Here is an 8,354-nt window from a genome sequence, read left to right on the forward strand (position 1 = left end):
TCCTACAAATAGGCATACTTTAGAACGTTGTTCCAATTTCTTCGAATTTTGCACCGACACATGTGCTGGACATCTCCAAATTCTAAAATGATGTAAACTACTTTTACGTCCTCTCCATAACTCGTACAGTGTTTCTGAAACACTTTTCAAAGAAACCATGTTTAAAATATATGCTGCAATTTGTACTGTATATCCCTAAAAAGACTGAGGTAATTGGCCGTAGCTCATCATCGAACAAACTATATCTAACAAGGTTCTATTTCTCCTTTCTGCTACACCATTTTGTTGTGGTGTACTAGGTGCAGTAAGTTGGGATTGAATTCCATGTTCTATTAAACAGTCCTGGAATTTTAAATCCATATACTCACCACCTCGATCTGATCGATGTGTTTTGATCTTTTTACCTAATAAGTTATCAACCTTTACCTTGTACTCTTTAAACTTTTTAAGAGTTTCGAACTTATGATGCATCAAGTGAACATAGTCATATCTTGAATAGTCATCAATAAAACTAATGAAAATACTCAGATCCTCCTCCAGCTCTAACATACATTGAACCACAAAGATTTGAATGTACATGCTCTAGAGGTTATTTGGCTCTAAGACATTTTCCTGTAAAAGATCTCTTATTCATATTTCCCACAAGACATGACTCATATGGAGGTAAAGAATTGTCTTCTAACTAATTTGGAAGTCCATTCTTTACTAATCTCTCAAATCTTTTTATATTTATGTATCCAAGTCTTAAATGCCAAAGATAGGCATTGGGAGAAATTTTTTCGTTTCTTATTTTGAGTTTAAGCTATTTTAAACATCTCTATATTTAACATAGCTTTTACCTCAGTTAGTTTTAACACGTATAAGTTATTTTCAAGTTTAGCATAACCTATTTGAACACCTCTTGAACTAATGAACACTTCATTGATGTCAAAAGTAACTTTATACATATGTTCTAATAAACAAGAGATTGAAATTAAGTTCTTTTTCATGTCTGGTAATAATATACATTTTCTAATAAAATGTAAGCATCTCCAAAAAATAACTTGAGATCTCTGACTACACGAGTCGAAATGACTTCACCTGTTCCCACCTTGAAAGTCATGTCGTTCTCCATTAGCTGTCTCCAAGAACTAGTTTCTTAAATGAAAGTGCAAATATGGTTAGCAGCGCCTGAATCTAGTATCCAGGTCAAATGAGAACTTTCCACTAAACATGTTTCAATTACAAGTAAATCAAATTTACCTAGGTTTTCCTTTTCAGCTATTTTTCAGCTAGATATTTAGTATTTAGGGAAATTTCTTTTCCAATGTCCATCCTCATTGCAATGGAAACATTTTCCTTTTGCAACTTCCATCTTGTTATTCTTTGCAGGAGTTTTCTTTTTCTCTTTTCCCTTCTTCTTCATTTGGATACTTTTATCCTTAGAACGTCCAGACTTCTTATCAGAAAGTTTCGTCCCAGATGCAGATGCCTTTGGAAATTTTTTTGGGTTACAACATTTGCTTCCCCTTCCCGATTCTTATTTTTCATCAGGGATTGGTAAGTCTAAAGCTTATTAAGAGAGTAGTAAGATTATATTCTATTTTATTCATCACAGTATTTGTGCAAAATGTTAGAAAACTCTTCGGGAGAGATTCCATGATAAAACTAACTTAGCTCTTTTCATTTATGACAATCCCGTTTGCTTCCATGATTTAGGTATAAATTGTGTACCACATATATGAGTTCCATGACTTGATGCCACGAAAACAAATGTTGTTGATGTTGAACATAAGTTCCACAACAATCGAGATGGGTAAACTTGGGTGTCTGGTACACAAGTTTTCTTCACCAAATCTATCGATAGTTTTACCTCTACCAAACATTGATTTTTTTTTTACATTATTGAAAATTTGCATAGTTTCCTAGATTGCAGTTGCATCAAAATTGAAATTTTGGAATTTTTGCACTTACATAAAAAAATACGAAAATTATTAGGAAAAAATTTGGTGGGGTGGTACATAGATTTCGGCGGCGGTGGTGGTGGTGAGTGGTACATAGATTTCAGCAAACGACAACGATAAAACATGGAGGATGAGGAATTGAAAGTTGATGATGGCACCAGGCGACAGACTGACCAGATCTGAAGATGAAACGATGACAGACACCAGCGTGACGACCCCCCTGCACAGACGACGAACGATCAAAAGTGAGTGCGAGTGATCCACTGGAAGATGGACTGACTGACGACGTGCGATGGTCGAACTCGCGGATCGGCGGTGGAATCTTGCGGTGACGCAACACAGGTGGAAGAAGCTTCAGTCAGGAACAAGAACAACTAGCGACTGATTCAGATAGAAACTGGGTTGTGACAACACTCGCAACTGGGTTGTGACGGAGATGACAGTGTCAGACGGATCTAAGAGCTGGTGTGATAGAGTAAAGATGCATAAAGCGGAAGCTATCATAATCATTAAGCACTCTAATTACACTTAATTTGAGTGAAAAGCATGCAGAAAAAACAATTTTATAGAAGGAGGGTTTCAAAGATGCAACCTTTGTAGAATTCCTCTCAATCCTTGTAGAACTCCACGAATTTGAGCTTCAGATCTTCAGTAGACCACCAAGAGAATCTTCTCTACTCTTCTCAACCTTGAATTTGAGTGGTAGAACTCTGAATTTAGATGGATTTGGAGTGGGAAGAAGATAGTTTTAGAGAGGATAAAAAATTGATGAATTTTAACCAAAATTCTCAGTTCAGCCCATTCAATTATCAGAAAATGAAGGTTTTATCCAAATGATTCATGGAAGCACTTCCACATTCAGCCAAAAGACACCTCAAATGGCATTAATAAGTGGGCTAGGTGTTCAATTGTGTATTAATCCACTTCAATTTTCCAAAAGTTGGATTATTCCACTAACCAAATTTATTTTTCAATTTTTAAATAGATTTAATTCTAAATTAAATCAAATGAAAATTCAATTTCTGAAAATTGAATTTAAAATTAGAAATTGATTTAATTTTAAATAATTAAATAAATAAATTTATTTATTTAATTAAAATAATAATTTAATATCAAAATATTAAATTAATAAAACATCTAATTTAAACATGAATCCTATCAATATTTAAATTATTTAAACTCTCTAATTACGTTTAATTTCAACAAAATTAAACGCTAATTATATCAAATACAATTATCCAAACTTCAAATTGAATTTGAACATTTCAAATTCAAACCCTAATTTCAAATTTGAACGCTTCAAATTCGCTCAATATTCTAATCCAAGGTTTAATCTTTTACGAGTTAGTAGAGAGACCTTATGGACCTATTGATGCATTATTTTATGGAGTGAATTTATGAAAGGAATTGCGGTGATGGGAAATGCATTGTGCAACAAGTTTTCTCAGCAGAACCTAAATATAAATCCTGCTGAGTTTCCTGGTAAGTCAAGGTTCAAACTCTGGGACTAAGGAAAACGATATACGGTGGTAATTCTTAAGATAACTTTTCAGTAACAAATAAATTAATGATTGGTTGGTTTGTTGTTTGCGGTATAAAATGTATGCGGCAGAGTTGAGAAAAGAGTTAATACTACGGAAGATGCGATGAATATTCAGAGGAACGGGTTGAGAAGGGGTTCAATTAACACTTCCTAGAATTGTGTTCATGTTATGCGATCATGCTACACACATATAATAGCAAATCATCTCTCAACGCAAATGCTACGGCTTCTAGTTTTAGAACGCATGTGATATATGCGATAAGTCTATAGAACCTACACATAAGCCTCTATTCTTGTCTATGTGATGACGATTGACATTCACACATACAAGGCGACCACATAATATCATAACCTATCTCTAGGGTGCATGCAATGCATGTTGACAAACAACAGTTATCTCTAAGTCCCTATCTCTTGCTTATACAGATCTAATCTTGCTTTCTCGAGTCTAGATTCTAACCTAGCTCTCTAAAGTCTTAGGTTCTTTCTTTAGACTCTCTCTCAAGTATCTCTAAAGGTGTGTTGGGTGTAACATAAGACAAGATGATCGCATGCAATGAAAATCCTAGGTCATGTTAGCTAAGCTCTTCTAAACTCATTCGATAGATTTAGCTACTCATGTGTGCTTTTAAGAGAGTGAACAGATGTAGATAAGCAAGTTCCATTTTATAGATATAGAATTGAAATACAGAATAATAATGCGGAATAAGAATAAAGAGCCTGGTAGCAATCTCTTGCTTCCCAAGGCTTTTACACTGTTCTCTCTACTTTGCTAAAAAGATAATCTCGCTCTCGTGAGAGTCGACCCTCTCTCTATTTTTCCATGCCTCCTGGGTTCTCTCTCGAGCTGACCAGGACGATCTTTCGGCATCTTTTCCCTTCTCTCGCTCCGCCTTCTAAGTATAGAAAACAATGAATAAGGCTACTTCTAACTATGGAGAAAATTATCTAACTGTCGAACTTGTCAAACTCCTTCAATGAAGGTTGCCTTCAATATTTATAGAGTTTCAGGCTGAAATGCTTCTTCTCTCTTATGATTGCATTGATGAGATGACATTAATTCTCTGTCTGATGCGCCGAATATTTGTCACCGAAAAGTTGAGTGTAGTTGCTACAATAGTTCGATAACGGTTTGTCAACTTAATTCGGAATTGACCGTCATCAGCTTTCTGTCCCATTGTGATTTATTATGCTTTTCACCCAGATGCACCCACCAAGTTGCGTCGGTTCTATGCGGCAACCTTTTTTAGCAGATATTTACGAGCGCAAATGATCGCATAGCCTTGCGGTGTAAATGTTCACATAGTCTTGCGTTAACCCAATCTTTTGATGCGCTCGGCCATTGATTTCTTTGGATCGCATTTTTCGCCTTGCGTCAACGCATATTCTGCATAAAAATACATAAGTTAACTGTTTTTAATGCGATGGACGCATGCGATCGCAATATTGTGAACTTAATGCTTTTGGACGCAATCTTGTATATTTTTATCAATGCAAACCTGCATTATTTAATAACTTAGCACTATAATAATGTGCATTTCTGCCCGTTATCACACCCCCAAATTTAAACAATGCTTGTTCTCAAGCATAAGCTAAAGATTTCCTTTAGAAAGTCGACCACAATCTCTTTTCCTAGATTTCTCAATGATGCCTTATTCAAATCCTATACACCAAAATTTCCTTAATTTTCATTCATGTCTCTTCTTAAAATATTTCTAAAATTTAGGGACTGTAAGTTTAACCTTCAAAAGATCTTTACTAGATTCTAGGACATCGCATGATTTATTTCAAAAAACTTTTTCATTGGGGGTGTTAAATGATTTTTTTTATCCTTGCGTATTTTAGACATTATATATTTTTTTCTGACCTTGCACTGATCCAAGTGCCTCGCCTTCATTTTGGCTTGCTCCCACGTGTGTCATGCGAACATCCAACTATGAGCAAGGCGCTCTTTCTCAGACTAAACTCATACCCATTTGGTAGCGGAGTTGCGATCATTTATTTATGCGTTGATCACGATTTCTATCTTCGTTTTGGCTTGCCCCCACGGGTGTCATGCAGACATCCAACTACGAGTAGAATCCGATCGTAACATTATGATTTTTTTTTTGATAAGCAAGGCTAAAAATAGAAAGGTCGAAAATGAATAATGAATACCGCATCCCCAAATTTAAAATGTGGCGATGTCCTCATTGCCAAAAGATTGAAAGAAGTCATGCGATGTTCTTAGGAAGTTTCGTAAAGGGTCAGTTTGAAGAAAAGCTAGCAAACCACTAACTTCTAGAAATGTTTCATGAGATGACTGTCCTAAAATTAAGTTGCCTCTATTGTATACGAAAAAAAATAAAAGCATGCGTTTCATCATTGAAACCATACTTGGAAAAGAGACATCATGCAGTGAATTACTAAATTGATAAATGTTAAATGATTGCGGTAACCAAAGAGGATGCGGTGATAAAATTTTCAAAATTAAAATGCGATGTGGTAGTGCAAAATTTGGAATAAAGTCAAGGAAAGATACAACCCCAAAGTTTGCATTGTCGCCCGTATTATTTGTTGACGCATCCTGCTTTGCAGCGATCTACTTTCTTTGGATTGCAGTGACAAAATAAAGTAGTTGCATCTTCATGTAGCACCTCTGCAATCGTTTACCTCGATTGTTGCAAGAAAAACATTGAGAGGGTCAAATACAAAAACAAAGTTACAAAATCGTTTACCACGATCGTTCAATAAGATCGCTTTTTTTTTTTGTAAGTAATAAACAAATATGCGATAACAAATAACAACAAGTTAATGAGAGTTTATGAAGCATTGATACGAAACAAAAAGGATATTCAAAAGGATTGCGTTCTTGATGAGGTTGAGTAACATAGTAACTCAGGGACTGCTTATTTCAAGTTGGACTTTTTACGTCCACGGTGGCTTTTTCTTATTTTCACAGTCTTCTGGAATCTTGACTGCCTTAATCCGTAGCTTTTCCCTATTGATGTTCATTACGATTTTCCCTTTATGCACATCGATTTAAGCGCGATCGGTCGAGAAGAATGGTCGTCCCAATATGATTGGCGCATTTTCGTCCGCTTTATAAGCCAAAATGATGAAGTCTACCGGCAAGATGAATTTATCAATTGAGATTGCGACATCTTTCAACTCTCCCTCAGGATGTATTCGAGATCTGTCCGCAAGCAGAAGAGTCTCTGTCGTGGGCGTGAGTTTGCCTATATTCAATCATTTGAAGATTGATAGCGGCATTACATTTATACTTGCCCCAAGATCGCATAGTGCTTGGCCACTACAAACCCCTCCAATTGAGCATGGTATCGTGAAGATTCTTAGGTCGCACATTTTTTGTGGGATCATATCATTTTGTGTTACTACTATTGTTATGATCTTTTATTCATCATTCTGGTTCTTTTTCAATATTTGCGGGAATGGTGGGAGATGGACTTCTTCTATCTTGCGTTCTAGAGGCTTAAAGGTAGATGCAACTTCTGGGTTCATCTTTTCGGGCTCTTCTTAATTATGAGTCAACGGGTCCTCGGTGGTTACTGCATTCAAGTTGGTCGCGATGGGTTCTTCCTTTCCTTCCATGGTCATTGTTTCACTTAGTAAGGAGACTGCTAAGCATTGTTCCTTCCCCGTACCCCCAGTGTTTTGAGGGAGCTCAGTTGAGCTCGGCAAAGGTCCTTGCGGTCTATTTTTGAGTTCGCCCACAATCTTTCCTAGCTGAATTTTGAGATTTTAGATGGACGTTGCTTGATTCTGAAGCACTAATTCGTTCTTCTCAATGTACTGCTTCAGCAAGCTCTCTAAGGATGAAGATTGTGGTGCCTGCGAACTGCTGGCTTGGTTATGCGTTGAACCGTTGGTTAGCGAAAAAAATCCGGGTGGCCCTTCTTTTTACGCCACTAGTTGAAAGCTTTGTTGTTGATTTTTTTCATGCGAAATTGAGGTGGTTTCTCCACCCGGGGTTGTACGTGTCGGAATAAGGATTATTCTTTATAAAGCATACTGACTACGGATTTCCAGGGCATTCTTCCATCGGATGTTCATCTCCACAGATGACAGAACTTGTTGTCATTTGAGCAATTGCGTTGACTTGCCCTTTTTTTGCTCTCGTGCTGTTAATTGTGATGCCTTGTATCAAACTCATCATCGCAATCATTTGGTTCTGAAGGGATGCGATGGCCCCATTGTTCGCGTCATTGTCTTTAATTCTTAATCTTTGATCGCTTTCTCTCCAGTCCTCTTGATTTTTTGAAATGCAATCAAGGATATTCTTGGTCTTCTCATACCTTTTATCCAGCAGACCTCCAGCTGTTGACGCATTGACATCGGTCTGCGAAGCAGGGTTCAGTCCTTGGTAAAAAATCTCCATCTGTAAACAATCTGTTAAGCCATTATGTGGGCAGTCACTTACCAGCCTCTTAAACCTCGCCTAAGCATCGCTGAGCGATTCGTCAGTTTCTTGTTCAAAATTCGTTATTAATTTTCTTCTCCTGGCATTCTCAGTTGGTGGGAAATATTTCTTCATAAACTTCTCTACTACTTGTTCCCAAGAAGTAATCTCCCCCAGTTCGAGAGAGTATGCCCATTTTCGTGCCTGATCACACAACAAAAAGGGGAATAAAGTTAGTCGAACATCTTCGGTGGAGATATTCGGGAACACAAAAGTGTTGCAGATTTCTATGAAGCTCCGGAGGTGGGAGTGCAGGTCCTCACCACACCTTTCTCCAAACTGTCCAGCAGTCTGGATCATCTGCAGCATCACCGGTTTCATTTCAAATCGAGATCCATCAAGAGTAGGCCTCATGATTCTTGGGGAGAAATCGTAGAGGTTGGGCGACACAGTCCAGAATGGGTCTATT

General features: G+C 37.1%; 1 non-coding gene across 1 annotated transcript; it reads left to right on the forward strand.

The window, feature by feature from the left end:
- The first annotated feature begins 7,880 nt into the window (after positions 1-7,880).
- On the forward strand, positions 7,881-7,987 carry LOC120074788. The gene has a single exon (XR_005481070.1). It is a non-coding gene; the product is annotated as a small nucleolar RNA R71 (small nucleolar RNA).
- The last annotated feature ends 367 nt before the right edge of the window (positions 7,988-8,354 follow it).

The sequence above is a fragment of the Benincasa hispida genome, chromosome 3 (assembly GCF_009727055.1).
Source record: "Benincasa hispida cultivar B227 chromosome 3, ASM972705v1, whole genome shotgun sequence".
Lineage (NCBI taxonomy): Eukaryota > Viridiplantae > Streptophyta > Magnoliopsida > Cucurbitales > Cucurbitaceae > Benincasa > Benincasa hispida.